A 17985-nucleotide genomic window follows, 5' to 3' on the forward strand; every position below is an offset into this window, starting at 1 on the left:
GTCATCACTCCCCATCATCGCTCCCCGTCATCGCTCCCCGTCATCGCTCCCTGTCATCACTCCGCATCATCACTCCCCATCATCACTCCCCATCATCAGTCCCCGTCATCGCTCTCCGTCATCACTCCCCATCATCGCTCCCCATCATCGCTCCCCATCATCACTCCCCATCATCACTCTGTGTCACTCCCCATCATCACTCCCCATCATCACTCCCCGTCATCGATCTCCGTCATCGCTCCCCATCATCACTGCCCATCATCGCTCCCCGTCTCGCTCCCCAACATCACTGCCCACCATCGCTCCCCGTCTCGCTCCCCATCATCGCTGCCCATCATCACTCCCCGTTATCGCACCCCATCATAACTCCCCATCATCAGTCCCCGTCATTGATCTCCATCATCGCTCCCCGTCATCGCTCCTCATCATCACTCCCCATCATCACTCCCAATCATCACTCCCCAACATCACACCGCATCATCGCACCCCATCATCACCCCCATCACCACTCCCCATCATCGCTCCCCATCATCACTCCCCATCATCACTCCCCATCATCACTCCCCATCATCATTCCCCATCATTACACCCCGTCATCGCTTTCTGTCATCGATCTCCGTCATCGATCTCCGTCATCACACCCCATCATCACACCCATCATCACTCCCCGTCATCGATCTCCGTCATCGATCTCCATCATCACTCCCCGTCATCACTGCCATCATCGCCCCTGTCATCGCTGTGCCCATCATCGATCCCCGTCATCCACCACTCCCTCATCGCTCTCTGTCCATCGCTCTCTGCCATCGGATCTCCGTCATCACTCCCAGCATCAATCCCCGTCATCACTCTCCGTACATTCTCCCCTGTCATCACTCATCTCCGTCATCAATCCCCGTCATCACTCTCCGTCCATCACTCCCTGTCATCACTCTCGAACATCATCCCCGTCTCATCCACTCCCCATCACCAACTCCCCGTCATCACTCCCCGTCATCCCCTCCCCGTCAGCCGCTCCCCATCATCGCTCCCCATAATGACACCCGTCATCACACCCCTATCGCTCTCCATCATCGCCTCCTGTCCATCGATCGCCGTCATCGCTCCCCGTCATCACTCCCCATCATCAGCCCCCGTCATCACTCCCTGTCATCACTCCCCATCATCGCTCTCCGCCATCACTCCCCATAATGACACCCCATCATCGCTCCCCGTCATCGCTCCCCATCATCACTCCCCATCATCACTCTGTGTCACTCCCCATCATCACTCCCCGTCATCGCTCCCCATCATCGCTCCCCGTCATCACTCCGCGTCATCACTCCCCATCATCACTCCCCATCATCACTCCCCGTCATCACTCCCTGTCATCACCCCCCATCATCGCTCCTCATCATTACTCCCCATAATGACACCCCGTCATCACTCCCCATCATGGCTGCCCATCATCGATCCCCGTCATCACACTCCCTCATCGCTCTCTGTCATCGCTCTCTGCCATCGATCTCCGTCATCACTCCCCATCATCAATCCCCGTCATCACTCTCCGTCATCTCTCCCTGTCATCACTCTCCGTCATCAATCCCCGTCATCACTCTCCGTCATCACTCCCTGTCATCACTCTCCGACATCACTCCCCGTCATCACTCCCCATCACCACTCCCCGTCATCACTCCCCGTCATCACTCCCCGTCATCGCTCCCCATCATCGCTCCCCATAATGACACCCCGTCATCACACCCCATATCGCTCTCCATCATCGCCCTCTGTCATCGATCTCCGTCATCGCTCCCCGTCATCACTCCCCATCATCAGCCCCCGTCATCACTCCCTGTCATCACTCCCCATCATCGCTCTCCGCCATCACTCCCCATAATGACACCCCGTCATCGCTCCCCGTCATCGCTCCCTGTCATCACTCCGCATCATCACTCCCCATCATCACTCCCCATCATCAGTCCCCGTCATCGCTCTCCGTCATCACTCCCCATCATCGCTCCCCATCATCGCTCCCCATCATCACTCCCCATCATCACTCTGTGTCACTCCCCATCATCACTCCCCATCATCACTCCCCGTCATCGCTCCCCGTCATCGCTCCCCATCATCACTCCCCATCATCACTCTGTGTCACTCCCCATCATCACTCCCCATCATCACTCCCCGTCATCGCTCCCCGTCATCGCTCCCCATCATCACTCCCCATCATCACTCCCCGTCATCACTCCCCAACATCACTCCCCGTCATCACTCCCCATCATCACACCCCGCCATCACTCCCCATCATCACTCCCCATCATCACTCCCCGTCATCGCTCTCCGTCATCACTCCCCATCATCGCTCCCCGTCATCGCTCCCCATCATCACTCCCCATCATCACTCTGTGTCACTCCCCATCATCACTCCCCGTCATCGCTCCCCATCATCGCTCCCCGTCATCACTCCGCGTCATCACTCCCCATCATCACTCCCCATCATCACTACCCGTCATCACTCCCTGTCATCACCCCCCATCATCGCTCCTCATCATTACTCCCCATAATGACACCCCGTCATCACTCCCCATCATGGCTGCCCATCATCGATCCCCGTCATCACACTCCCTCATCGCTCTCTGTCATCGCTCTCTGCCATCGATCTCCGTCATCACTCCCCATCATCAATCCCCGTCATCACTCTCCGTCATCTCTCCCTGTCATCACTCTCCGTCATCAATCCCCGTCATCACTCTCCGTCATCACTCCCTGTCATCACTCTCCGACATCACTCCCCGTCATCACTCCCCATCACCACTCCCCGTCATCACTCCCCGTCATCACTCCCCGTCATCGCTCCCCATCATCGCTCCCCATAATGACACCCCGTCATCACACCCCATATCGCTCTCCATCATCGCCCTCTGTCATCGATCTCCGTCATCGCTCCCCGTCATCACTCCCCATCATCAGCCCCCGTCATCACTCCCTGTCATCACTCCCCATCATCGCTCTCCGCCATCACTCCCCATAATGACACCCCGTCATCACTCCCCATCATGGCTGCCCATCATCGATCCCCGTCATCACTCTCCCTCATCGCTCTCCGTCATCGCTCTCTGCCACCGATCTCCGTCATCACTCCCCGTCATCAATCCCCGTCATCACTCCCCGTCATCACTCCCTGTCATCACTCTCCGTCATCACTCCCCGTCATCACTCCCCATCGCCACTCCCGATCATCACTCCCCGTCATCACTCCCACTCAGCGCTCCCCATCATTGCTCCCCGTCATCACACCCCATCATCGCTCTCCATCATCGCTCTCTGTTATCGATCTCCGTCATCGCTCCCCGTCATCGATCTCCGTCATCGCTCTCTGTCATCGATCTCCATCATCACTCCCCGTCATCGATCTCCGTCATCGCTCCCCGTCATCACTCCCCATCATCAGTCCCCGTCATCGCTCCCCGTCATCACTCCCCATCATCACTCCCCGTCATCGCTACCCGTCATCGCTTCCCGTCATCACTCCCCGTCATCACTCCACGTCATCACTCCCCATCTTCAATCCACGTCATCGCTCTCCGTCATCACTCCCCATCATCGCCCCCCATCATCGCTCCCCATCATAGAACATAGAACATAGAACAGTACAGCACAGAACAGGCCCTTCGGCCCTCAATGTTGTGCCGAGCCATGATCACTCTACTCAAACCCACGTATCCACCCTATACCTGTAACCCAACCCCTTACTTTTTAGGACACTACCGGCAATTTAGCATGGCCAATCCACCTAACCCGCACATCTTTGGACTGTGGGAGGAAACCGGAGCACCCGGAGGAAACCCACGCACACACGGGGAGGACGTGCAGACTCCGCATAGACAGTGACCCAGCCGGGAATCGAACCTGGGACCCTGGAACTGTGAAGCATTAATGCTAACCACCATGCTACCGTGCTGCCCGTCATCACTCCGCGTCATCACTCCTCATCATCACTCCCCATCATCAGTCCCCGTCATCGCTCTCCGTCATCACTCCCCGTCATCGCTCCCCATCATCGCTCCCCATCATCACTCCCCATCATCACTCCCCATCATCACTCCCCATCATCACTCCCCGTCATCACTCCCCATCATCACTCCCCATCATCGCTCCCCGTCATCACTCCCCGTCATCGCTCCCCATCATCGCTCCCCATCATCACTCCCCATCATCACTCCCCATCATCACTCCCCATCATCACTCCCCGTCATCACTACCCATCATCACTCCCCATCATCGCTCCCCGTCATCGCTCCCCGTCATCACTCCCCGTCATCGCTCCTCATCATCACTCCCCATCATCACTCCCCATCATCGCTCCCCGTCATCGCTCCCTGTCATCACTCCGCGTCATCACTCCTCATCATCACTCCCCATCATCAGTCCCCGTCATCGCTCTCCGTCATCACTCCCTGTCATCGCTCCCCATCATCGCTCCCCATCATCACTCCCCATCATCACTCCCCGTCATCACTACCCATCATCGCTCTCTGTCATCACTCCCCATCATCACTCTCCATCATCGCTCCCCCTCATCACTCCGTGTCATCACTCCCCATCATCACTCCCCACCATCACTCCCCGTCATCGCTCCCCATCATCACTCCGTGTCATCACTCCCCATCATCACTCCCCACCATCACTCCCCGTCATCACTCCCCATCATCACTCCCCATCATCACTCCCCATCATCAGTCCCCGTCATCGCTCTCCGTCATCACTGCCCGTCATCGCTCCCCATCATCGCTCCCCATCATCACTCCCCATCATCACTCCCCGTCATCACTACCCATCATCACTCTCTGTCATCACTCCCCGTCATCACTCCCCATTATCAGTCCCCGTCATCGCTCTCCGTCATCACTCCCCGTCATCGCTCCCCATCATCGCTCCCCATCATCACTCCCCATCATCACTCCCCGTCATCACTACCCATCATCGCTCTCTGTCATCACTCCCCGTCATCACTCCCCATCATCGCTCCCCGTCATCACTCCCCATCATCGCTCTCTGTCATCACTCCCCGTCATAACTCCCCATTATCAGTCCCCGTCATCGCTCTCCGTCATCACTCCCCGTCATCACTACCCATCATCGCTCTCTGTCATCACTCCCCGTCATCACACCCCATCATCGCTCTCCATCATCGCTCCCCGTCATCGCTCCCCGTCATCACTCCCCGTCATCGCTCCTCATCATCACTCCCCATCATCACTCCCCATCATCGCTCCCTGTCACCGCTCCCCGTCATCACTCCGTGTCATCACTCCTCATCATCACTCCCCATCATCAGTCCCCGTCATCGCTCTCCGTCATCACTTCCCGTCATCACTACCCATCATCGCTCTCTGTCATCACTCCCCGTCATCACTCCCCATCATCGCTCCCCGTCATCACTCCCCATCATCACTCCCCGTCATCACTCCCCGTCATCACTCTCCGTCATCGCTTCCCATCATGGCTGCCCATCATAGATCCCCGTCGTCACTCTCCGTCATAGCTCTCCGTCATCGCTCTCTGTCATCGATCTCCGTCATCACTCCCCATCATCAGTCTCCGTCATCGCTCCCCGTCATCACTCCCCACCATCACTCCCCGTCATCACTCCCCGTCATCACACCCCGTCATCACTCCCCGTCATCACCCCCATGAGATATGGGTGTGGCCGGCAAGACCCATCCCTAATTGATCGGCAATGGTGACTGTGAAACTATCACATATTGTACAATCCTATCTGATTCACTAATATTCTTGAGGGAAAGGAACAGCACCATTTCTTGCCCCCTGACGACCATTTCAGAGGGACAGTTAAGAGTCAACCTGTGGGTCTGGAGTCACATGTAGGCCCGACAGGGTCAGGACGGCAGATTTCCTTCCCTACATCAGCCAGAAGGGCTTTTTACAACAGTATGTGATTGATAGTTTTATGTTTACCATGACTGAGACCAGCTTAGTTGAGTAAAAGTCCATGCCAGCCGCTGAGTTGGGATTTGAACCTGCGTCCCCAGAACATGGGGTCTGGGCTCCTGGATTATTCGTCCAGATCTGTTTTGACTCTTTCATATCCTGTGGGCATTGCCGACAATGTCAGCCTTCGCTGCCCACCTCTGATTGCCCATGAGAAGGTGGCAGCCCACTGCCTCAGCATCGGAGTCCATGATGGCCTGCCAGCAGGCTGTAGCAGGTTAACTGTAACTGGGACGGCCTGACAAACCTGTTCTTTTGGTACCGTGGCAGGGGTTTTTTGAGGGAGTGTCAATTGGTCGATTGATTTATTGTCACATGTACCGAAGTACAGTGAAAAGTATTTTTCTGCGGCCAAGGGAACGTACACAGCCTAATTACCGTGACCACTTTGTGGGAGAACAGACCGTGGGCAGCACGGTAGCATTGTGGATAGCACAATTTCTTCACAGCTCCAGGGTCCCAGGTTCGATTCCCGGCTTGGGTCACTGTCTGTGCGGAGTCTGCCCATTCTCCTCGTGTGTGTGCTCCGGTTTCCTCCCACAGTCCAAAGATGTGCAGGTTAAGTGGATTGGCCATGCTAAATTGCCCTTAGTGTCCAAAATTGCCCTTAGTGTTGGGTGGGGTTGCTGGGTTATGGGGGTAGGGTGGAGGTGTTGACCTTGGGTGGGCTGCTCTTTCCAAGAGCCAGTGCAGACTCGATGGGCCGAATGGCCTCCTTCTGCACTGTAAATTCTATGAAATGCTATAAGACTTGCATTTGCATAGATTATGTTCACGTGCCGCGATAGCGGACTTGAACCAGTGATTTTCTGACTCCCAAGTCAGGATATTACCCGCTGAGCCACAAGTAACAAATTCAACCTGTCGGTTACATGAGGAAATGTCATCGATACGAAATTACCTAAACTGATGAAGATTCAATTATTTTATTTCTCGTGTTTAGCTGCTGGATTGTCACATTTTGTATTTGTAATGTAATCCCCTGTCTTGTCCACTCAACCAAATTAATGCTGGAAAGAAATTACATTAAACATAAAATTCTGCAACGGGTCCGTACCCAACCGTTGAAGTGAACAAAAAAAAAACAAACTTGAATATTGCTGAAAGAAGAGTTGGTCAAAGTTTTTCAGCGTGCACTCATCAGAGCTCCTGCAAGGATCCCAGATTACTGACGCTCGCAACAATTTATACTGCAGGTGGCAGCACAGTGGCGCAATGGGTTAGCCCTGTTGCCTCACGGCGCCGAGGTTCCAGGTTCGAACCCCAGCTCTGGGTCACTGTCCGTGTGGAGTTTGCACATTCTCCCGGTGTTTGTGTGGGCTTGGCCCTCACAACCCAAAAAGGTGTGTATGTTAGATGGATTGGCCACGCTAAATTGCCCCTTAATTGGAAAAAATTAATTGGGTACTCTAAAATTTAAAAGAAAAACAATTTATACTACAGGGGGAAAGGGCGGCTGACTGGGTGGCTAGTTGGCTCTGATTGGTTGAGGGGTTGTCGTGGAAAAAGCCATGGGGAACAATAGCTCCCCCCCCCAAATTTCCTGGATAATAAAATAAAGGTGCAAAGTTGGATTGGATTTGTTTATTGTCACGTGTACCGAGGTACAGTGAAAAGTATTTTTCTGCAAGCAGCTCAACAGATCATTCAGTACATGGAAGAAAGGGAATTAAACAGAATTCAAGAAAATACATGAGAATACATAATAGGGCAACACAAGATATACAATGTAACTACATAAGCATTGGCATCGGATGAAGCAGACTTGGGTGTAGTGTTAATGAGGTCAGTCTATAGTTTGTCCAAAGTTTGAACATATGGTTGGACAGGCGGTGATATAGTGGTAAATATGACTAAACTAACAATCCTGTGGTCCAGGCTAACGCTCAAAGGACCTGCCAAAATTGGGGGGGCTATCCCACAGGCTAGTCAAGCAGCAGCTGAATATTGGCCGACTCAAGGAATCACACCTTCCAATGTCAGACATTGCCATCCCCATCAGCAGGACAGATGCACCAAAGGTGGCGGCGCAGTGGTATACGGTCGGGAGGGAGTTGCCTTGGAAGTCCTTCACATTGACTGGGGGGGGGGGGGGGGCAGCACGGCGGCGCAGTGGGTTAGCATTGCTGCCTCACGGCGCCGAGGTCCCAGGTTCGATCCTGGCTCTGGGTCACTGTCCATGCAGAGTTTGCACGTTCTCCCCGTGTTTGCGTGGGTTTCGCCCCCACAACCCAAAAGATGTGCAGGCTGGGTGGATTGGCCACGCTAAATTGCCCCTTAATTGGAATTGGGTACTCTAAATTTATTTAAAAATTTAAAAAAACATTGTCTTGGGATCCCATTAAGCCACATGGCATCAGGTCAAACATGGGCTCGGTAGTACCAGCACAGACCGGGCGAGCCGGGACCTAAAGGACAAAGCTCATGGACTGGGGCTGCAGCGGGTAGTGAGGGAACCAACCTGCCTGCTGCAGATGTATCTGTCCATGACAGTATCGGTAAGGGGTGACCACTGCACAGTCCTTGTGGAGACAAAGTCCTGTCTTCACATTGAGGATACCCTCCATCGTGTTGTGTGGCACTACCACCGTGCTAAATGGGATAGATTTTGAACAGATCCAGCAACTCAAGACTGGACATCCATGATGCGCTGTGGGCCACCAACAGCAGCAGAATTGTGCTCAGCCACAATCTGCAACCTCATGGCCCGGCATATCCCCCACTCTACCATTACCACCCAGCCAGGAGATCAACCCTGGGTTAATGAAGAGTGTAGGAGAGCATGCCAGGAACAACACCAGGCATACTGAAAAATGAGGAGTCAACCTGGTGAAGCTACAACACAGGACTACTTGTGGCCAAACAGCATAAGCAGCAGGTAATAGACAGAGCTCAGCGATTCCACAACGAACGGATCTGATCTAAGCTCTGGAGGCCTGCCATATCCAGCCGTGAATGGTGGTGGACAATTAAACAACTCACAAGAGGAGGAGACTCCACAAATATCCCCATCCTCAATGATGGAGGAGCCCAACACATCTGTGCAAAAGACGAGGCTGAAGCAATTGTAACAATCTTCAGCCAGAAGTGCCGAGTGGATGGTCCATCTCGGTCTCCTCCGGAGGTCCCCAGCATCACAGATGTCAGTCTTCAGCCAATACGATTCACTCCACGTGATATCAAGAAATGGCTGAAGGCATTAGATACGGCAAAGGCTATGGGCCCTGATAACATTCCAGCAATTGTACTGAAGACTTGTACTCTAGAACTTTCCGCACCCCTAGCCAAGCTGTTCCAGTACAGCTACAACAATGACAACTACCCAGCAATGTGGAAAATTGCCCAGGTGTGTCCTGTACACAAGAAACAGGACAAATCCAACCCAGCCAATCACCGCCCTATCAGTCTACTCTCCATCATCAGCAAAGTGATGGAAGGGGTCATCAACAGTGCTATCAAGCGGCCCTTACTCAGCAATAATCTGCTCACGGTGCTCAGTTTGGGTTCAGCCAGGGTCACTCAGCTCCTGGCCTCATTACAGCCTTGGGTCAAACATGGACAAAAGAGCTGAATGCCAGAGGTGAGGTGAGAGTGACTGCCGTTGACATTAAGACAGCATTTGACCGAGTGTGGCATCATGGAGCCCTAGCTAAACTGGAGTCAATGAGAATCAGGGGGAAAACCCTCCACTGGTTGGAGTGATTCCCGACACAAAGGATGATGGTTGTGATGATTGGAGTAAATGATCTCATCTCCAGGACATCACTGCAGGTGTCCTTCAGGGTAGAGTCCGAGGCCCAACTATCTTCAACTACTTCATCAATGACCTCCCTTCTCTCATAAGGTCAAGAGTGAAGATTTTCACTGATGATTGTGCAATGTTCAGCACCATTTGCGACTCCTTGGATAATGACGTAGTCCATGTCCCGATGAAGCAAGACCTGGACAATATGCAGGCTTGACCTGACAAGTGGTAGAGTTACATTCGCACCACACAAATGCCAGGCAATGACCAAATCCCACCAGAGAGAATCTAATCATCTCCCCATGACAGTCAATGGTATTACCATCACTTCCCACAGTATCAACATCCTATTGGTTACCATTGACCAGAACCTGAACTTGATCAGCCATATAAATACTGTGGCTACAAAAGCTGGCTGGTGGCTGGAAATTCTGCGGAACATTCTGTGGCAAATAACTAACCTCCTCCTCCACAGAGCCTGCCCACCATCTACAAGGCACAAGTCAGGAGTGTGATGGAATACTCTCCACTTGCCTGGATGAGTGCAGCTCCAACAACACTCGAGAAGCTCAACACCATCCAGGTCAAAGCAGCCCCGCTTGATTGCTCCCCCTTCCGCAAACATTCACTCCCTCCAACACCTACTCACAGTGGCTGAAGAATGGACCATCTACAAGATGCACTGCAGCAACTCACCAAGGTTCAAATGCCAGACCCTTCCAAACCCACCACCCCAACCAGCTATAATCTGCTTCCACCGCCCTTTCAAACAACGCATCGCAGATGACGACAACTTGCTCTGTAGATTTATTCTCGATATCACCCCTGGTTTCTCTGTAAAATCAGTGTCCACTGGCTACTGACCCTTCTGACTCGAGAAAGCTTTCCCTTTATTTTAATCTATTGACAACCCTCCAAGATTTTCATCACCTCTATCAAATCTCCCTGAACCCTCTCTGCTCTAATGAGAATGATCCCAGCTGCTCCAGTCTCTTCAGGTAACTGAAGTCCCTCATCCCTGGCCGCAGTCTCCTCAATCTCTTCTGCACCCTCTCTGAGGCCTTGACATCCTTCCTGAGCATATGCTGCACAAACTGGTCACAGTCCTGCTGGGGCCTAACCAGTATTTTATAAAGGTTTAGCATAACAATTGTGCTGTCTGCTCAAAGCCCGAGAAGCCTCGAAACTCAGCCAACAGCTCCATCACCCCCGGCATTCCCCCCACTGGGTCCGCCACATACAGCAGCAGGTCGTCCGCATACAGCGATACCCGATGTTCCTCCCCACCCCGCACCAGACCCCTCCACCTCCCCGACTCCCTCAACGCCATAGCCAGAGGTTCAATTGCCAGTGCAAAAAGCAAGGGGGACAGGGGGCACCCCTGCCTGGTCCCACGGTAGAGCCTGAAGTACTCTGACCTCCTTCCATTAGTAGCTACACTCGCCATCGGGCCCTCATAAAGCAACCTCACCCATTTGATGAACCCCTCCCCAAATCCAAACCTCTCCAGCACCTCCCACAGGTACCCCCACTCAACTCTATCAAAGGCCTTCTCTGCATCTAGCGCCACCACTATCTCCGCCTTCCCTTCAACCGCCGGCATCATAATAACATTTAACAACCTCCGCACATTCGTGCTAAGCTGTCTTCCCTTGACAAATCCTATCTGATCCTCATGTATCACCCCTGGCACACAGTCCTCTATCCTGGTGGCCAGGATCTTCGCCAGCAACTTAGCGTCCACATTGCGGAGCGAGATTGGCCTGTATGATCCACACTGCAAGGGGAAGGAGCTGTTTTTGAGTCTGTTCCTGCGTGTTCTCAGACTTCTGTATCTCCTGCCCGATGGAAGAAGTTGGAAGAGTGAGTAAGCCGGGTGGGAGGGATTCTTGATTATGCTGCCCGCTTTCCCCAGGCAGCGGAAGGTGTATATGGAGTCAATGGATGGGAGGCAGGTTCGTGTGATGGACTGGGCTGTGTTTACGACTCTCTGAAGTTTCTTCCAGTCTTGGGCCGAGCCGTTGCCATACCAGGCTGTGATGCAGCCCGATAGGATGCTTTCTATGGTGCATCTGTAAAAGTTGGTAAGGGTTAATGTGGACATGCCGAATTTCCTTAATTTCCTGAGGAAGTATAGGCGCTGTTGTGCTTTCTTGGTGGTAGCGTCAACGTGGGTGGACCAGGACAGATTTTTGGAGATGTGCACCCTTCAGAATTTGAAACTGCTAACCATTTCCACCTCGGCCCCGTTGATGGTGACAGGGGTGTGGACGGTACTTTGCTTCCTGAAGTCAATGACCAGCTCTTTAGTTTTGCTGGCATTGAAGGAGAGATTGTTGTAGCTGCACCACTCCACTAGGTTCTCTATCTCCCTCCTGTATTCTGACTCGTCGTTATTCGAGATCCGGCCCACTATGGTCGTATCGTCAGCAAACTCGTAGATGGAGTTGGAATCAAATTTTGCCACGCAGTTGTGTGTGTACAGGGAGTATAGTAAGAGGCTAAGTACACAGCCTTGCGGGGCCCCGGTATTGAGGACTATTGTGGAGGAGGTGTTGTTATTTACCCTTACTGATTGTGGTCTGTGGGTCAGAAAGTCAAGGATCCAGTTGCAGAGTGAGGAGCCAAGTCCTAGGTTCTGGAGCTTTGATATGAGTTTGGCTGGGATTATGGTGTTGAAGGCGGAGCTGTCGTCAATAAATAGGAGTCTGATGTAGGAGTCCTTGTTTTTTTAAAATAAACATTTCATTGAGGTATTTTTGATTTTACAACAACAACAAAATAAACAATGTACAATGTACATGAATTTATATACATAGTGCAAAAGCTGTCTTCCATGTCCCATTGTATTAACCCCCTACACTAAACTAACCCCCCCCCCCCCCCCCCCCATCTGCTGACGATTAATTTTCCGCAAAGAAGTCGGCGAACGGTTGCCACCTCCGGGTGAACCCTAACATTGACCCACTCAAGGAGAACTTGATTTTCTCCAAACAGAGAAAGCTAGCCATGTCCGATAGCCAGGTCTCCGACTTCGGGGGCTTTGAGTCCCTCCAAGCGAATAGTATCCGTCTCCGGGATACCAGGGAAGCAAAGGCCAGAACGTCTGCCTCTTTCTCCTCCTGGATTCCCGGGTCTTCCGACGCCCCGAAAATCGCCACCTCCGGGCTCGATCCCACCCTTGTTTCTAACACCGTGGACATGACGTCCGCAAACCCCTGCCAAAATCCCCTAAGCTTCGGACATGCCCAGAACATGGGGACATGGTTCTCTGGCCCTCCTGCACACTTTACACACCTATCGTCTACCCCAAATAATCTGCTCGTCCGGGCCACTGTCATGTGAGCCCGGTGAACAACCTTAAACTGTATCAGGCTGAGCCTGGCACATGTTGTGGACACGTTGACTCTACTCAACGTGTCCGCCCAGAGACCATCCTCTATCTCTTCTCCCAGCTCCTCTTCCCACTTGCGCTTCAGCTTCTCGGTCTGCGTCCAATCTGACCCCATGAGTTCCCTGTAAATGTCAGAGACCCTCCCTTCTCCCCCCCCCCACCCTCTGGAAACGACCCTGTCCTATATCCCCCTTAGCGGTAGGAGCGGGAAGGTTGAGACCTGCCTGCGTAGGAAGTCCCGCACCTGCAGGTACCTAAACTCGTTTCCCCTCGTCAATTCAAATTTCTCCTCTGGCTCCCTCAAGCTAGGAAAGCTCCCGTCTATAAACGTATCCCCCATCCTCTCAATCCCTGCTCTCTGCCATCCCCGATACCCCCCATCCATCCTTCTCTGGGAAAACCGATGATTATTGCAGATTGGAGACCAGACCGATGCTCCCACATGCCTCCTCCATTGCCCCCAGATTCTCAGGACTGCCACCACCATGGGGCTGGTGGAGTACCGTGCCGGCGGGAACGGCAGAGGCGCCGTTATCAACGCCCCTAAGCTGGTGCCCTTACATGAAGCCACCTCCATACGCTCCCATGCCAACCCCTCCCCCACCACCACCTCCTGATCATGGCTATGTTCGCCAGCAGCCTGCCCTCTGCCCGGCTACGCTCCAGCATTACCTTCCTTACTCGCGGGGTCCTGCCCGCCCAGACAAAGCCAGAGATCACTTTGTTGACCCGTTTAAAGGACTGCGGAATAAAGATGGGGAGACATTGAAACACAAACAGGAATCTCGGGAGGACCGTCAATCTTCACCATCTGCACCCTCCCAGCTAATGACAACGGGAGCCCGCCCCATCTCCGAAAATTGTCCTTCATTTGGTCCACCAGCCGGGCCAGATTCAGCTTCTGCAGCCGGTTCCATTCCCGCGCCACTTGGATGCCTAGGTACCTAAAGCTTCCCCCTACTAACCTAAACGACAGCTCCCCCAATCACCTCTCCTGTCCCCTCGCCAGGACCGCAAACATCTCACTTTTCCCCATAGTTAGTTTATACCCTGAAAACCGGCCAAATTCCCCCAAAATCCTCATGATTTCTTCCATCCTCTCTGCTGGGTCCGATACATCCAGGAGCAGGTCATCTGCGTAAAGTGAGACTCTGTGTTCCACTCCCTCCCCCGGACCAGCCCCTTGAGGCTCTCAGAGCAATTGCCAACGGCTCTATGGCTAGCGCGAACAACAGTGGGGAGAGGAGGCATCCCTGTCTCATCCCCCAGTGCAGTCTAAAATAGTTCGATGTCCTATTCATCCGTACACTCGCCACAGGAGCCTGATACATCAACCTGACCCAGTCAATAAAGCCCCACCCAAATCCGAACCGTCCCAGTACCTCCGACAGATATTCCCATTCTACTCGATCAAAAGCCTTCTCTGTGTCCATTGCGACCACTCCTCCACCTCCCTACCTTCCGGGGGCATTATGAGCACGTTTAGCAACCTTCTTACATTGGCCACCAACTGCCTACCCTTAACAAACCCCGTCTGGTCCTCCCCAATAACGTCCGGCACACAGTCCTCAATTCGAGAGGACAAAATTTTGGCCAGCAGTTTGGCGTCCACATTCAATAGGGATATCGGCCTGTAGGACCCACACAGCTCCGGGTCCTTGACCCGCTTCAGGATCAGCAGAATCGTGGCCTGTGACATCGTCGGAGGCAGCACCCCATGCTCCCTTGCCTCATTGAATGTCCTCATTAAAAGCGGCCCCAATATGCCAGAGAACTTTTTATAGAAATCCACTGGGTACCATCCGGCCCCGGGGCTTTACCCGACTGCATGGCCTTCAGACCCTCCACTATCTCTTCCATCCCGATTGGGGCTCCCAGCCCTTCTACCCGCTCCCTGTCCAACTTCGGGAAATTCAGCCCCCCTAGGAAGTGCCTCATCCCCTCCGGCCCAGCTGGGGGTTCCGACCCGTACACCTATTATAGGGGTCCTTGTTGTCGAGATGCTCTAGGGATGAGTGTGGGGCCAAGGAGATGGCGTCTGATGTGGACCGGTTGCGACGGTATGCGAATTGCAGTGGATCAAGGCATCCTGGGAGTATGGAGGTGATGCGCTTCATGACCAACCTCTCAAAGCACTTCATTACGACTGAAGTCAGGGCCACCAGATGGTTGTCATTGAGGCACGTTGCCTGGTTCCTCTTTGGCACTGGTATGGTGGTGGTCTTCTTGAAGCAGGTGGGGACCTCGGAGCGGAGTAGGGACAGGCTGTAGATGTCCGCGAACACATCTGCCAGCTGGTCCGCTCAGGCTCTGAGCGCACGACCAGCGACCCTGTCCGGACTCATCACCTTCCGAGGGTTCACTTTCAGGAAGGCCGATCTGACTTTGGAAGCTGTGATGGTGGGTATGGGCGAGTTATGGGCTGCTGGGGCACTCGGCAGCGAATCGTTGGTTTCCTGCTCAAACCGAGCACAGAATGCATTGAGTTCATCGGGGAGGGGTGCGCTGCTGCCAGAGATACTGCTCGGCTTCGCTTTGTCGCCCGTTATGTTGTTTAGAACATACAGTGCGGAAGGAGGCCATTTGGCCCATCGAGACTGCACCGACCCACTTAAGCTCTCACTTCCACCCTTTCCCCGTAACCCAATAACCCCATCTAACCTTTTGGACACTAAGGGCAATTTAGCATGGCCAATCCACCTAACCTGCACGCCTTTGGTCTGTGGGAGGAAACCGGAGCACCCGGAGGAAACCCACGTTTAGGCCTTGCCATAACCGACGAAAGTCTGCAACGCTAGTCTGTGACTCTGGCTTGGTCTGATATTATCCCTTGGCATCAATTCATTCTATTCACTATGGAAAGGCGTGCATCCAGCTGCCGGCTCCCAAAGGTCTGCAATTAGATGGTAGGAAAGAGAAATGGGATTAGGCCATGTAGCCCTCGGAGCCTGTCCCCCCAGTCAGTAAGATCGTGACTGAACCTTTACCTCAAATCCACTTCTCCACCCCATCCCCTACATCTTTGGGTTGTGGGGGCGAGACCCACACAAACACGGGGAGAATGTGCAAACTCCACAGTGACCCAGAGCTGGGATCGAACCTGGGACCTCGGCGCCGTGAGGCAGCAGGGCTAACCCACTGCGCCACCGTGCTGCCCTACCTTCATATCTTTGGACAATAAGGGGCAATTGGTCATGGCCAATCCACCTAACCTGCACATCTTTGGACTGTGGGAGGAACCCGGAGCACCCGGAGGAAACCCACGCAGACACAGGGAGAACGTGCAGACTCCACACAGACAGTGACCCAAGCTGGGATTTGAACCCGGGTCCCTGTTGCTGTGAGGCAGCAGTGCTAACCACTGTGCCTCCGTGTCGCCTGCTATACAGCATGATTGGCAACCACAGGATGTCGTAAAATGCTGCGCTGCCAATCAAGTACTTTTGAAATGTGACTCCAGACCCACAGCAAAATAGTTGTCTCTTAAATGCCCTCTGAAAATGCCACTCAGTTCAAGGACAATTAGAGATGGGCGATAAATACTGGGCCAGCCAGCGCCGCTTATATCCCATCAATCAATAGAAAAGAAAATATAACTTTTTTTTGTGATGTTGATTGAAGGATGAGTATTGGCCAAGCCACTGCGGAAAGTTCCACTGCTCTACTTTCAGAGCGTGCCGTCAGATTCTTTACCTGTCCTGAGAGAGCAGACAGGACCTCGGTGTGGTGATATCAAGGTTGTGTTGTAATTCACCGACTGGCCACTAGGAGTCTCACTGGTATATAAGTGAATGCAAAGTCAGCTGACCCGACACTGGCTGGAGGAAGTGAAAGAGAGAGCTTGCATGTGCATGATTTTGCTGTTGTTCATCTGTTGTCTCGTATGTAGTTTATCCCCAGTGAATGTTAATCAATCGTCCATAACTTTAACTCCAAGTGTTCTTGTAATAAATCAGGCCCTCTGACAAGAACATTACACTCGGTCTGACGTCTCATCCAGAATTCAGAACCTCCCATAGTGCAGCACTCTTTCAACGCTCCATCGGATTGTTCGCCTTGAATTTTCTGCTCCAGGCTGGAGTTCTCTGACCGTTGGGATTAATCAGGACACGAGGAGTCCACACTGAGTAAAATATGAGACAAACGATATGTACCAGACCGGGCCCCTTTCTGTCGGTGCCTTACTGGCTGATTTGAGATACATGGGTTAATTGAGACGCCCGCCCTTAGCGACGGAGCTTGTTTTCCGCCACGAACACAGGGAAAACGAGCATTCCCACCCCGTAGGTTCCGTGCGGAATATTACACCACTGACTCCAAAAATCCATTCCCTAAATCTCTCCGATTGTCCAGTGGTAGCTGCTGAGGTTTCCGAGCGAATATTAGGTGGGGCCGGGATTTAATGTCCACCGAGCTCACTAAGGGGCTGGTTTAGCTCACTCGGCTAAATCGCTGGCTTTGAAAGCAGACCAAGGCAGGCCAGCAGCACAGTTCGATTCCCGTACCAGCCTCCCCGGACAGGCGCCGGAATGTGGCGACTAGGGGCTTTTCACAGTAACTTCATTGAAGCTTACTCGTGACAATAAGCCATTTTCATTTTTTTCATTTCATTTAAGGCTCCGGTGGACCGAATAACAACACGGGAGCACCAGTTCCACGCTCCAGCGTTTAAACCGGAACTGATGTCCCTTATTTGTCTTCTCATATTTTTCTACCATTGAATGACCTTACTGTTTCTCTCGCTGAGGTAACTAGAGAGATAAATGTATGATAGTAACATTTAAATCCATACAACAATTCAGGAGGAACTTCCTTCTTTAGAATTTGGAACTCCATGCCACAAGGCGTGGTGGAG

This window comes from Scyliorhinus canicula, chromosome 10 (assembly GCF_902713615.1).
Source record: "Scyliorhinus canicula chromosome 10, sScyCan1.1, whole genome shotgun sequence".
In the NCBI taxonomy this organism is placed as follows: domain Eukaryota; kingdom Metazoa; phylum Chordata; class Chondrichthyes; order Carcharhiniformes; family Scyliorhinidae; genus Scyliorhinus; species Scyliorhinus canicula.